The sequence below is a fragment of the Saimiri boliviensis genome, chromosome 2 (genome assembly GCF_048565385.1).
Source record: "Saimiri boliviensis isolate mSaiBol1 chromosome 2, mSaiBol1.pri, whole genome shotgun sequence".
Lineage (NCBI taxonomy): Eukaryota > Metazoa > Chordata > Mammalia > Primates > Cebidae > Saimiri > Saimiri boliviensis.
The window spans coordinates 150,360,083-150,371,314 of NC_133450.1; positions in this window are offsets into that span (position 1 = coordinate 150,360,083).

Here is an 11,232-nt window from a genome sequence, read left to right on the forward strand (position 1 = left end):
GCCTCATGACCTCAAATACTTGGGTCTGGGTAAATTGTTCAGCCTGCTCTTGTGAATATAATCCAGGATAAATTTAAAATGTTGGCTGGTCCTTGCTATGTAATATGCTTCTGCCCTTTTGTCCCTTCCCATCACTAAAAATGTATTCAAATGCGCAACCTACAATACCAGTTGACAAATATAATTTAGATTTTCTGTTGTGTGGTACTCATCTACTATTATAGAACCTCAAGCATTTCTCTAAAGAAAACTCTTACGCATCTTGGTGTTGTGGTTTTATGTCCACCCCAATGAGAAAAGTACTTACTAGGGTCATGTTTCCTAAGGACCCCCTCCCCTAAATTTATCCCATAGGAGGTCTTATAAATAATATCCACCTACTAAAATTATTTGGCTTCTAATGTTAAGTTTTGCACTAATTGCTATTGTAACAGTAACTACGGTTAAAAGTTGTAATATTTAAATAGGAATAATCTGCCATCTGAGCCATTAGCCTTTAGCATCTGTGTTATATTTCAAAATACCTGCTAAAATTGCCTATGCAGAAACAAGTTTTGTTTTTCGCTACACTGGCTTATTTGATTGGCACAAAAATTAGATTGCTTTGCATATCTGGGGTAGCATAACCAATTTTATCAGTGGCTAATTATTTCAGATAACAAAAATAACATGAGACTTCAGAGGTTCAATAAATAAAGTGATGATACCTATTAGAAGTGGGTACAATCTCAAAATATGATTTATATTCAGTCATGGTCCTTTAGCATATGAGTGATAGCTACATTTGAGTGTTTGAATGAAAGATAGACTTTTAAAGTGGAATATATGATAGCAGTTTTTACTTGGTAAGTTAAGGCCCATGGTAATAGCAAAGATTCCACTTATAACTGGTGTCCATTCAGTAAAAAACAGACGTAACCATTATGTGACTCAATACAAAGAAGAAAATTACACTGGTAAAAAATATTAAGTTTAAAAAGAAAAATACCTAGTAAAAACTACTAAGAGGATTACATTAGTGAAGATTCAGGGTGTGAAGTAAAAGGAGAGATTAACAGAATAGGTTTACATTTATTTGATCTCCTTACAGGAATCTATCTTTCATGGCAATGAATTCTCCTATTTTGATGAAACTTTTCAGGTTGATGGATTTAACAAGAATAATATAAATCCAAAATTTTCTATTTTAAGGTCATGATTTTATTTTTTACTCTGGTTCTTAAACACAATTTACTTCATTTCATGTAACACCTGCCAATAATAACCTAATAAAATTAAACAAGATCTGCTTTAGGTTTAACAAAATTAAAATGTGTTTAACAAAACCTAGAAATGGTGTGAATTTGCTCCTAGGAAACATTGAAAGCATGTGAAAGGAATAGCACTCTAATCCAGCAGTTTATTTTATTTGTGCTTTTTAATAATTGCTGTTTTAGATTATCTAAGGAGTTGATAATACATGGTTGTTTCTATTTGGTTTTGAAGTGATCCAAGTATGTATATGCGGTTTGTTTTATAAAACAACCACAAAATACAGTCTCCCTATGAACATATGCAGAGTGGTTAGAAAGTATTCTCACTCTCTAGGCCAGAAACATCATTAATGCTCTAATATCTGACTAAATGCTGATTAAGACATCTCAAGCTCTACCTATTGTCCAAACCGGAGAAGTTTTTGACAATTTTTCTGGACTGTGGAGGGTGTTTTTCAAAGATCCCTATTAAACTTAATCAGAAGGGAATCTCAGAAAATTGCTTATTTAATCTACAAACTGATAAACTGAGAACCTAAAGTATTGAAAATGATTAAATATTCTATAAAATCAATAATTTACCAAAAATAGAAAACTTTTAGTTACCTATTTATTTATTTATTTGAGACGGAGTTTTTGCTGTCAAAACAGGCTGGAGTGCAGTGGCACAATGTCGGCTCACTGCAACGTCCACCTCCCATGTTCAAGCAGTTCTCTGGCCTTAGCCTCCCAAGTACCTGGGATTATAGGCACGTGCCACCACACCTGGCTAATTGTTTTGCATTTTTAGTAGAGATGGAGTTTCACCAAGTTTGCCAGGTTGGTTTTGAATTCCTGACCTCAAGTGATCTGCCCACGTCAGCCTCCCAAAGTGTTAGGATTACGGGCGTGAGCCACTGCGCCTGGCTACTTATTTATTTTTATTTATTTATTTCTTATTTTTTGAGATGGAGTCTGCTCTGTTGCCCAGGCTGGAGTGCAATAGTGTAATATCAGCACACTGCAACCTCTACCTCCCAGGTTCAAGCAATTCTCCTGCCTCAGCCTCCCAAGAGCTGGGATTATAGGCGCAGGCCACCACACCTGTCTAATTTTTGTATATTTTAGTAGAAACAAGGTTTCACCATGTTGGCCAGGCAAGTCTTGAACTCCTGACCTCAGGTGAGCCACCTGCCTCAGCCTCCCAAAGTGCTGGGATTGCAGGTGTGAGCCACTGCACCTGCCTATCTGTTTTGATGGAGTCTCGTTCTATCACCCAGGCTAGAGTGCAATGGCATGATCTCGGGTCACTGCAATCTCCACCTACCGGGTTCAAGTGATTCTCCTGCCTCAGCCTCCCGAGCAGCTGAGATTACAGGCATGGACCACCATGCCCAGCTAATTTTCGCATTTTCAGTAGAGACAGGGTTTCACTGTTGGCCAGGCTGGTCTCAAAGTTCTGACCTCAGGGGATCCGCCCACTGTGCTCCCAAAGTGCTGGAATTCCAGGTGTGAGCCATCACACCGAGCCTTAATTACTTCTTTAAATGCTGTCTACCAATGGTTCTTGGGCCAACAGCTGTGCTTTAAATTCCCTACCAATGTTTTCCAATAGAATTTAATGTAGTCCAATATGTAATTTTAAAGTTTCTAATAGCCACATTTTAAAATGTGCTGTATGTACTATCTTCAATTTCTTAGAGCACACCTCAATTAAGACTAGCCACATTTCAAGTGCTCACTACTCATATGTGGCTACTATTATGTAGTATATTATGCCGTACTTGCGTTCCTATAAAGAAATACCTGAGACTGAGTAATTTATAAAGAAGTTTAGTTGGCTCACAGTTCCGCAGCTGTACAGGAAGCATCGAAGTATCTGCTTCTGGGGAGGCCTCAGGGAGTGTTACTCACGGTAGAAGGCAAAGTGAGTGTTACTCACGGTAGAAGGAGCAGGAGGAAGAGAGAGAAGGGGGAGGTGCCACACACTTTTAAACGACCAGATCTCACGAGAACTCATTATCGCAATGACAGCAGCAAGGGGATATGGTGTTAAATCATAAGAAACCACCCCCATGAGCCATTCACCTCCTACCAGTCCCCACCTCTAGCATTGGAGATTATAATTCAACATGAGATTTGGGTGGGGATGAATATCCAAACTGTATCATATGGTACAGTCCTAGACTGTGCTTAAAGGCATCTTTAAGGACTCTAAACAAGTGTTACAGCAAATCAAATCTGCCCAGTGATATACAGGCCCTCATACAGAAGCCACTCTCCCACCTCAGCATCCTGAGCAGCTGAGACTACGGGAGCACACTATCATACCCAGTTAAATTTTAATTTTTTGTACATGGAGATGTGGTTCTTATTTTGTGGCCCAGGCTGATCTCAAACTCCTGACCTCAAATGATACTCTCACCTCAGCCTTCCAAAGCGCTAGAATTACAGATGTTAGCCACTGTGCTCAGCCCTGCTTTTCTTTACATCAGAAAGTGATCTTCTTCAAAAATAAGTAATTTTTTTGGCCCATTATACTACTTGTAATGAAAACTTATTATTTGACATCTTATTTTCTTCTTTTTTCTTTTTTGAAATGGAGTCTTGCTCTGTCTCCCAGGCTGGAGTACAGTGAGGCAATCTAGGCTCACTACAACCTCTGCCTCCTGGGTTCCAGTGATTCTCCTCCCTCAGCCACCAGAGTAGCTGGGATTACAGGTGTGCTCACCCACACCCGGCTAATTTTCTGTATTTTTACTAGAGATGCGGTTTCACCATGCCAGGCTGGTCTTAAACTCCTGACCTCAAGTGATCCACCTGCCTCGGCCTCCCAAAGTGCTAGGATTACAGGTATGAGTCACCACGCCTGGCCCAGCATCTTATTTCCTTAAATACTTAAAAGAAAGAGAAAAATCAGTGACAACAAAAACAAAAAGCAGTGAGTGACTGCCATGTGCCAAACCCTCTGGTGTTAAACAGGTAGAACATATTTACTTTATATTTATTTATTTGTTTGTGTGTTTATTTATTTATTTATTTATGAGACAGAGTTTCACTATTGTTGCCCAGGCTGGAGCACCACGGCACAATCTTGGCTCAATGCAACCTCCACCTCCCAGGTTCAAGTGATTCTCCTGTTTCACCCTCCTGAGTAGCTGGGATTACAGGCACGTGCCACTACGCCTGGCTAATTTTTGTATTTTTAGTAGAGACGGGTTTCCTCATGTTGGCCAGGCTGGTCTCAAACTCCTAAGCTCAGGTTATCTGCCTGCCTCTGCCTCTCCAAATGCGGGATTATAGGCGTGAACCACTGCACTAAGCCTACTTTAGAGGCAAAAATCGTAACTACATACTCCAAATTTGGGAAACTACCTAATAAAGTTAGCAAAACATCCTACATTGTCCACCAGGAACTATTGGTTATTTTACTCACCAAAAATGTATCGACACATGGGGAAAATTACCTAGAAGAAACCTCATCAGTTTATATAACAGTCTTTAAAAAAGCAAAAAGGCTTCAGTGGCACCAGTCTGGACGAACCTAGAGCAGTGTCCAGTTTGTGATAAGCCACATCCAGAATGAAGTGGGGGAGCTCACAACTGGATATCTTAGCAAATACCAAATCCAGGCCTGTCAGTTTGGACAACTTGGGGAGGAGGTCTGGTGGGCTGTGCAGCTGGGGGAACCTTCACCAAAATGACTAGAGAAATGAGAAGAACAATTATAACTGACAGATAGGAACAGCCTGCTCAGATACGCTAAAAATGAGTCAGGCCTTCAGGATGATGACAACTTTGACAAGGATTTTAGAGGTGACAACAAATGCAAGCTTTATGTATCCAGTTTAACACAACTGTTATTAGAGGCCCCATGGGTTTGATGCATTTAGCAAATGACTATTTTATATGCCTTTTAATTTTCAAATGCTTCCATGAATTTATGGTCTTGAAAGGAAGACGTGTCTTCTGAGCTCTGTAAATCTTACAAAGTCTGAGTCCTAAGGGAGTTGGTGGTGGTGGGAATAGTTTGTATTTGCTAAGTATGACAATAGTGTGACAAAGATTTTAAGACTGTGCTCCAGCTGTGAACAAACTTCGCCAATTTCTTCCTTCAGAAAAATGAAAATACTTTTTTTTTTAGATGGAGTCTTGTTCTGTCACTCAAGATGGAGTAAAGTGGCACCATCGTGGCTCACTGCAAACTGCCTCCCAGGTTCAAGCGATTCTCCAGTGTCAGTCTCCCAAGTAGCTGGGATTATAGGCGCCCACCACCACACCTGAATAATTTTCGTGTTTTTAGTAGAGACAGGGTTTCACCATGTTGCCCAGGCTGGTCTTGAACTCCTGACCTCAAGTGATCTGCCTGCCTCGGCCTCCCAAAATGCTGGGATTACAGGCATGAGCCACAGTGCTCAACCTGGAAAAATGAAAATAATTCTTATGCTGATTACAGCTCATTCTTTTTGTTGTTATTGTTGTTGAGACAGAGTCTTGCTCTGTCGCCCAAGCTGGAGTCCAGTGGCTCGATCTCAGCTCACTGCGACCTCCACCTTCCCTATTCAAGCCATTCTCCTGACTCAGCATCCCAAGTTACAGGCACATGTCACTATGCCTGGCTAATTTTTTTTTTTTTTTTGTATTTTTAGTAGAGACAGGGTTTCATCATGTTAGCCAGGATGGTCTCAATCTTCTGACCTTGTGATCCACCTGCCTCGGCCTCCCAAAGGTGTAAGCCACCACACCCAGCACAGCTCATTCTTATCCAGCCACCCATTCTCAACATTTTTTTTTAATCTAGTAAACTCATTTGTTGCAATTAAGTCAATTAAATCAATTAAATTTCTTTCAAAAAGTTCTATAATTCAGACTTGTCTGTATTTACCTGTTTTCCATTTAGAAATAAGATTGATAAAGTATTTAAATTTTACTTTTAGTTATAATTTGCTAAGTGGATACAGGAATTTAAAAAATGAATTTGCAGGCCAGGCACAGTGGCTCACACCTGTATAATTCCAGCACTTCGTGAGGTGGAGGTGGGTTGATCACCTGAGGTCGGGAGTTCAAGACCAGCCTGACCAAGATGGAGACACCACGTCTCTACTAAAAATATATAATTAGTTGGGCGTGGTGGTGCATGCCTGTAATCTCAGCTAACTCAGGAGGCTGAGGCAACAGAATCCCTGGAACCCGGGAGGCAGAGGTTGTGGTAAGTAGAGATCATGCCATTGCACTCCAGCCTGGGCAACGAGCAAAACTCTGCCTCAAAAAAAAACAAACAAACTGAATTTGCATTCTCCTAATATTCAAAGGGAATATCACCAGAACTGGGAAATTTCAGAGGGTAACTGGAAATGGAAATGAGAATAATGTGATTTAATGGGTAGGAGGAGGGATGGGCACACCAGCACAATTTTGAAGGTTTATGTATCAGGTCTGGCCATCCTCTAGAAATAATAAAGAATTTCATTTAAACAAAACATTTCAGTCAATAATTTTTCTTATAAATCTAAATTTCTATTTATTTATTTATTTTTAGAAACAGCATCTTGCTCTGTTGCCCAGGATGGAGTGCAGTGGTGTGATCACAGCACACTATGGCCTTGAACTTCTCTGCTCAAGTGGCTCTCCCTCTCACCTCAGCCTCCCTAGTAGCTGGGACTACAAGTACAAGGCCAGAAAACTAAACTGTTTATTTCATTTCCAGTTTAGAGTTTTAGTCTTCTTTTCTTACTTCTTAATAAATTATTTGGACATATTTAAATGAAAAGAGAATAAAGAATATTTATTTTTCTTTTCTTCATGATGATTAGGAAATAAACTGTTCGCTGGGTGCAGTGGCTCATGCCTATAATCCCAGCATATTGGGAGACTGAGGTGGGAGGATCACCTGAGGTCAGGAATTCAAGACCAGCCTGGCCAGCCTGGCCAACTATCTCTACTAAAAATACAAAAATTAGCCAGGCGTGTTGGCAGGCACCTGTAATCCCAGCTACTTGGGAGGTTGAGGCAGGGGAATCGTTTGAACCCAGGAGGTAGAGGTTGCAGTGAGCAGGGATTGAGCCATTGCACTCCAGCCCAGTGACAGAGCAAAACTTTGTCTCAAAAAAAATAAAAAGAAAATAAATTGTTCCTCCTTAATTAGCTTGATTTAATTATTTCATAATTAATACATATATGAAAACATCACATTGTACCTCATAAATATATGCATAAAAATAAAATAATTTTTAAAAAAGAATTAAAATAAAATGGCTCCTCAGACCAGAGAGAAGTGAACTGAGCCTCAGGAAAATGGCAGGCTGCTTCTCGGTCTGTCGTGAAGCAGCCGTGTGACCACAAACAAGCGCCTTGACCCTCGGTATTCTTCACCTGTAAAATGAAGGCTTTGCTTTAGGCCAGGCGTCACCAAACTTTTTACACAGGGGCCCAGTTCACTGTCCCTCAGACTGTTGGAGGGCCGCCACATACTGTGCTCCTCTCACTGACCACCAATGAAAGAGGTGCCCCTTCCTGAAGTGCGGCGGCGGTGGGCGGGTGGGGGGGGGCGGATAAATGGCCTCAGGGGGCCGCATGCGGCCCGTGGGCCGTAGTTTGGGGACGCCTGCTTTAGGCAGTATTCAGGTTTGGTCCAGCTTTAACATTTTGAGATTATAGACGAGGAGAAAGACTCTTATTCAGAACTTCATGTCCTCTTCAATAGGACAGAATGAGAACTCAGAGGGTGTGACCACTAAACTCTCTTTCCTGAGGCTTTCCCGGTCTCATCTGGGCATTGGCTGGTCTCCTTACATGTCACCATGAGGCATTCTTCCTGGTCACCAATGTTTTGTTTAGACATTCCCATACTATCTACCAAAAGTCTTTCAATTTGATTCGAGCTTAACTGTGATCAGCTCTGAGCTGAAATTCAAGTGTACAACCTGACACCAACGTCTGTGCCTTTGTTTCTGGAATAAATGGGTAACCTCTGTGGAAGGGAGAAAGGGAATAGAGCCAACAGCTCGTCTACTTCGTAAGTCGTCAATGAATGGAAAAAACAAAACTCTTTGCGGACCCCATTTCTTTCTTTCTTTTTTTTTTCCTTCTTTTTTTGAAACAGAGTCTCACTCTGTCATCCAGGCTGGAGTGCAATAGCATGATATTGGTTCACTGCAACCTCCATCTCCCAGGTTCAAGCAATTCTCCTGCCTCAGCCTCCCCAGTAGCTAGGACTACAGGTGTGCCATGATGCCTGGCTAATTTTTATACTTTTAGTAAAAACGGGAGTTTCACCATATTGGCCATGCTGGTCTCGAACTCCTGACCTCAGGCGATCCTCCCTCATCAGTCTCCCGAAATGCTGAGATTACAAGTGTAAGCCACCATATCTGACCTTCAGACCCCATTTCTCAAGTGAAATTCTGTGGGAGACCTTCATTGAGATTCACTGAGGCTCAACACACCCATCAAATGAACTTCAGGTAAATGATTATAATGGAGTTCGAGGAATCATGATTTGAGAAGGTTGCTTCATTGACAAAGGTACTTTCTCCTCAGAACTGAGCCCCTAAAACGTGAGAAGACTCATAACTGCCTTTCTTGAGAATACCACCTTGCCCACTACACCTTTTCCCAAGAGCGCCACCTGCCTTCCCTGGTTGGGTGCAGGATGCTGCTTCCACAGGGCCACAGAAGCCATTGTTCAAGAAGTGCCAGCTTCTTGGGCTTTTAGCTTAATCAGTCTCCATGTTAGGACCTAGAGCTCTGTGTCCTCCTTACTTTCCCATCGATCCCCACAGCAGAATGCATTCCTTTTCCAAATATCTCCAACACTTGACCACTCATCTTCCCATCAGATGTCAGTGAAAGTCTATTAAATGGCCCAATCTTGAAATCCTTCTAATGAAGACAAATGAGAAATCAACCTGTGAAACAAATCCTACGTGCATTTAAGTCTCTCCGTTTTCTTTAGTTTCTCTCTGCTCCAAGGCTTGAATATAAAATGGAGAAAGGGTTTCAGCGACAGATGGCAAAGGATAATCTTTCATTTTGTCATAAAGTTAACCCTCGGAGGGGCCTGAAAAGACCTTTCTCTGGGAAATTCAGTGGCTTCATATTTCCTTGCTTTTAACTGGGTGGAAAAAGCTCTTCTCTGATTTTCAGAGAACATGCCTTTCCTTTAGGTCAACCCATATCGCAAGACACTGGATGAGGCTGACCTCTCCATTCTGATTTCTTTATGCTGCTTGTGGGTGCCTTGCACATTTTAATTAATGATGATTTGACTGTGCTTGAGCCCTAGCAATAAATACAAAAACAGGGCTATTAAAGATGATCCAATAAACAAACCCAAGAAAAGCTGTCTTCCAGTGTTATTTGTTGCCATTTTTAAAGGGGACAGATGACTAAAGGAAATACAATACTGAAATTAATTTTTAAGGATGATAAAGAACAACTATAACTGTGACTAAAAAATGCCCTTTAAATCTTACGCTGGCTAAGAAATCACAATTCTATGTCCAGATAAAGCATTTGTTTTATTCCTTAAACAAGTTCAGCCAAAGGGGGTTATGATTTAATGAGTGGAGAATTCTTGTATTAGGTGTTTTAGTCTTAAGACTGTCACTAAGACCAAATAGCTTCCAACTTTAATTAACAGATGACAAAGAAGCCAGGTGACAAACTATCTTTAGGGCAAAATCCTGAGCACTTTTTGATCACTTAAGTGAAAGGAGAATCTAGATTGCTCCAGGTATGTAAGGAGACCGAACGTTCGCTCAGAGTTAAGGAAATGTTAAAGAAAGAAAAATCTTAAGCTGGGCCTGATGTCTGTGCTAAGTCACAACACATGAAGGTAAAAGCCTTCATGCTTGTATTTGGGGGCACAGCACATCAAGGAGGATGGGTCTCTATGTGGTTTTGCATAGTGGTAAGGATGGAGAATGTGCACAGTATAGCAACGTAGGGACACCTGGATTGCATTAGAATCCTGAACAGAGACAAGCCGTTTCTGCTCATGTTAGCAGTCTCTCCCAAGCTGCTCTCCTACACCCAAAGGCTGACTCCAGAGACAGTGAGGAGCAAGAACAGTCTCTGTAAGGAACGAGGGGGTGGAGAATTGAAAGGAGAGAAGACTGACGTTGAAATCTGGTTCTCTCACATCACACACCATTTCTGTGATGGAGTAATTGCTTCTTCTGTTCCAAAAAAAACCAGACACATATCCCAGGTCTGGGGAATATTGGAATCATTGTTTAAGAGTAAAGGCAATTGAGGTAGCAAAGAATAACAAGGAAGGATTAGAAGGAAAATAGAGGTGCTTTAAAACTTAAACATGGGATTTTCTTCTGTTGAATGCCTGAAGGCTTTCTAGCATCCTCTCTGTTTCTGAGCAATGACCCAAGACTGGGGACACCCAAACCTCCCACATAAGTTTTCATCATGTAGTTCCCCTTAAAGAAAGAAACTTTTCCTTGGAAAATGATTTTTTTTTTTTTTTTTTTTTTGCCTCTAGCAAAATGCAACCAAGAGCTGCAATGAAGGACAACATATTAACATGTAAAAAACTTGAATACTCATCCACGCATTCTTCAGATCCTAGAAATGAGTTTTTAGAAAAAACTGTTTTGGATCTATAGTACCATAAATCAATTCTGTTATGAGGGAAATTATCCTTTGTGTGCCCCTGTAAAGACTGGGCAACCATGTCCCATATTTTTCCTCCCAAAGTCAAAAAATCTTCAAATCTCTGATTTACAAATTTTGGAAAGGGATAACTATCTGTATTCAGATTTCACAAACTTTAGGGGCTGGTGACAGAGATGAAGCAAGCAGCAGCACAGATTAACATAGGAATGGAATGTGACACAAACCCAGCTCCCAAAAAATAATTAGGGAAAGATGATACCTGAACAATAGAAAGGCTGACCTTTAAATTACTTATGTAAAGTGTTTAATATGATGTCTGTTCCATAGTAATGCTTAATAAATCTTTACTAACAAAAAGGAGTTTTAGGAA